Raw genomic sequence first — 3,314 nt, 5'->3', positions numbered from 1 at the left:
GTGAGAGAGGAGACATCAAGTAGTTTCTCCCACACACACCCAAACTGAGGCCGGGGATTGAGCCTGAAACCAAGGTATGCACCCTTGACCAGAAATGGAACCCATGAGCCTTCAGTTTGTGGACTGATGCTCTAAGCACTGAGCCAAACCAGTTAGGGCAATATTCAAAATATATTTCTAAAAATTAATTTTGTTTTTCATCTGACACATTTTTATTATGTTTTTCTTCTTCCCATTCTTTTAGATGTTATAACTAAATATTTGCTACTAGAAATTTTAAGAAATAGTATGGTGATGGCCAGAGGTGGGGGTGGGGTGAGGGCTCAGTTGGAGGCGGGTAAAGGGGGAGGATGGGAGATATCTGTAATAATGTCAACAAAAACAAAAAAAACCCCTTTAATATAGAACTCAAACAAAACAAAACAAAAAATTGATAAATAATATCCATGATTTTTTCTTCCTGGGTTTACAAAGAACTGACAAATATGACACGTGTCAGAGAAATGGAGATTAAATTTTGCCTTAATCCTAATGAGTCTATTTAAAAGTTTGGTTCAGATTTATAGGCAGATGCTTTTCTTTTCTCTTCCAAATTACCATCCTGTAGCTAATGCTGATGGTGCTCTACCCATATCCCATTGGTGCTCATTGTTCCTATAAAGGCTGATGCTTGTTATGGAAAAATAAAAGAACCTGCAACTCTTAGGTTGAAGACTTATTTTACTGTAAGAATATATTTAGCCTTTGTGTGGGCCATTTAATTTAACTAGAAGCAGCTATCCTTAAGTGTAAAAAAAAAAGAACAAAAATACCCAGTTTTCTCATCTTTCAGGTGGTACAAATCTGATTGAGCCTCAGATGTATAGATAAGTATAACTGATCAGCAACTTAGAGGGATGTGGCCTTGAGAAGAGTACTGCTGCTCCTTGAATCTGTTTTATGATATGTAAAATCTGTTCATATAATTCCAATATTCTCACTTCACAATGCTATAAAGATTAATTTTAAACACAATAAAAACATTCTAATATGTGCCTAATATAAGGAAATTATTCAGCATTGGTTCCCCTCCTCTTCTTCTCTTTCTCCTCTAGCTGTGTCTACATATGTTCTGAACTTTAGAACAATTTATCACTTTATAGTTAAAAATGCATATCTGTTCACGACTGAAAATGTTTGCCTACCTCTAACTCTTAATGCATAGCCTGAATCACTTTAATATAATTCACTCACATAAACTAAGTGTATTGAATCCCACTTATGTACCGGGCAATATATGTTACCATCATCAAAAAGTAAATAACATGAGTCCTTAATTATTATGTGGTTAGAGAGAGCAAGATCTACAAATAATTATTCAAATAGTGATAAGTGTTATAACCAAATATTGATTAAGTGTTATTAAATGATCTTGAAGTTTTTCAGAAGATACCAAAACATCCTAGAGAGCATGACATTTCTTGCATCTTTGAATTTCGATATTGGGTCCAAACAAATAATCATCTGCATCTGATTACATTTGTTTTTGAAAATAGTTAATTTTTGTATTCTTCTGATACATAAGTAGTTAATGTGTTATCCAAAATCTCTTATTTATATTCCTAGATATAAAGAAACACAAATGTGTGGTTTTGATGAAGGAATTCAGAAGTATCGGGGTAGGGTTAGTATTGCATTACAAAACAAAAGATCGATTCCAGTCTTAGTTTTATTGACAACTAGCTGTGAATAGATCTACCATGTCCCAATATTTTTTACTTCTTTTTTGTTGTTTGTTTATTTTGTTCATTAGATTCCACATATAAGTAAAATCATATGGTATGTTTCTTTCTCTGACTAGCTTATTTCCCTTAGCACAATACTTTCCAGGTTGGAAAAGGTAAAATTTCCTTCTTTTTTACAGCCTTGATTTTCTTAATTCATAAGAAAAAAATAACAACACCCTCTCCATCTACTTCATATGTTGCTCTCCTGTCCTGACATGACAATGAATATCAAACTTCTTTGAAAAGTAAAAAAGATACTAATATTTTAAAATCAGGCAATCTGGGCCTTTCTGATATCTACCCCATCTCTTCTTGGTTATTGCTCCAGAATTCTATCTAGTTACTTCTTATACATTTTGTCTCTCTATTAATATTCTCTATTTTTTGATAGCTAATTTGTCTGATTTCCTTTATTTTTTGTCCAATATTTTGTTTACTGTTTTGACCATATTTAAGATATTTGTCTTAAAAGTCATAAAAAATATAGAATACTTATGAATGAATTTTTAAATAAATAAGTGTAAGTATATACCATATTCATGTATTGGGAGACAAAGTTGACTGCTCTGCAGACTCCATGTGATAACAATTAAAACCCAAGTAAGGCTTTTTTGGGAATAAGCATTGACATGCTGATTATAAATTTATAAGTAATGCCAAAACTAGTAAGTAAGCAAAAATAATTATAAAAAAGAACAAAGTATGGGCATTAAAGTTATCTCATTTCATGACTTACTATAGCATAGAGTAATGAAGACAGGATAGGACTGGGAACATATAGACCCATACATAAATGGAACAGCTTATAGCATACAGAAATGAATTATAGATATACTAATATTACAAAGGTATGAGTTAACCTCACTGAAAGGAGATAGGGGAAAAAATTAGCTGACCTAAATAATGTTGGAAAACAATATGTTTAGCAAGGCTAAAAATAAAATAAACCATAAAGAATATTGTATTTTAGTAACTAAAGTTGATTCTCATGGGGGTATAGATTAACAATTATGGAACTGATTTACTTGTGAATGAGTCACACCAATACAGGGGGGCCTTGACTTACGAGTGTCCCGACTAACGAGTTTTTTGAGATACCAGCTGTCTCTTGGCGGATTTTTTGCTTTGAGTTGACAGAGTAATTTGAGTTAACAAGCTCCTTAACGAGCTCTTTAACGAGCTCTTTAACGAGCTCGGTCTCAGAACGAATTAAACTTGTAAGTCAAGGCCCCACTGTACATTAATGAATGGGACTTGTTGAGAACCAAGTTTCTCACTGTCAGAGAAGCAAGTTACAGACAAAAAAATAGATACAGAGACATAGAAACTTTTAACAGACTTCAGAGGGAAGATGGGAGGGTAGAAAGGGGAAGAGATCAACCAATGAACTCATACATATAAGCATAACCCAGGGACACAGACAGTGGGTGGTGAAGGCAGTTGGGGGAGGGAGGTGGGAGAGGGCAATGGGGGGGAAAAAGGGACGTATGTAATAGTTTCAACAATAAAGATTTATTAGGAAGAAAGAAAGGAAGGAAGGAAGGGAGG

The sequence above is a fragment of the Myotis brandtii genome, unplaced genomic scaffold (genome assembly GCF_000412655.1).
Source record: "Myotis brandtii unplaced genomic scaffold, ASM41265v1 scaffold2920, whole genome shotgun sequence".
Taxonomy (NCBI): domain Eukaryota; kingdom Metazoa; phylum Chordata; class Mammalia; order Chiroptera; family Vespertilionidae; genus Myotis; species Myotis brandtii.
Note: the sequence above shows the minus strand (reverse complement) of the source record.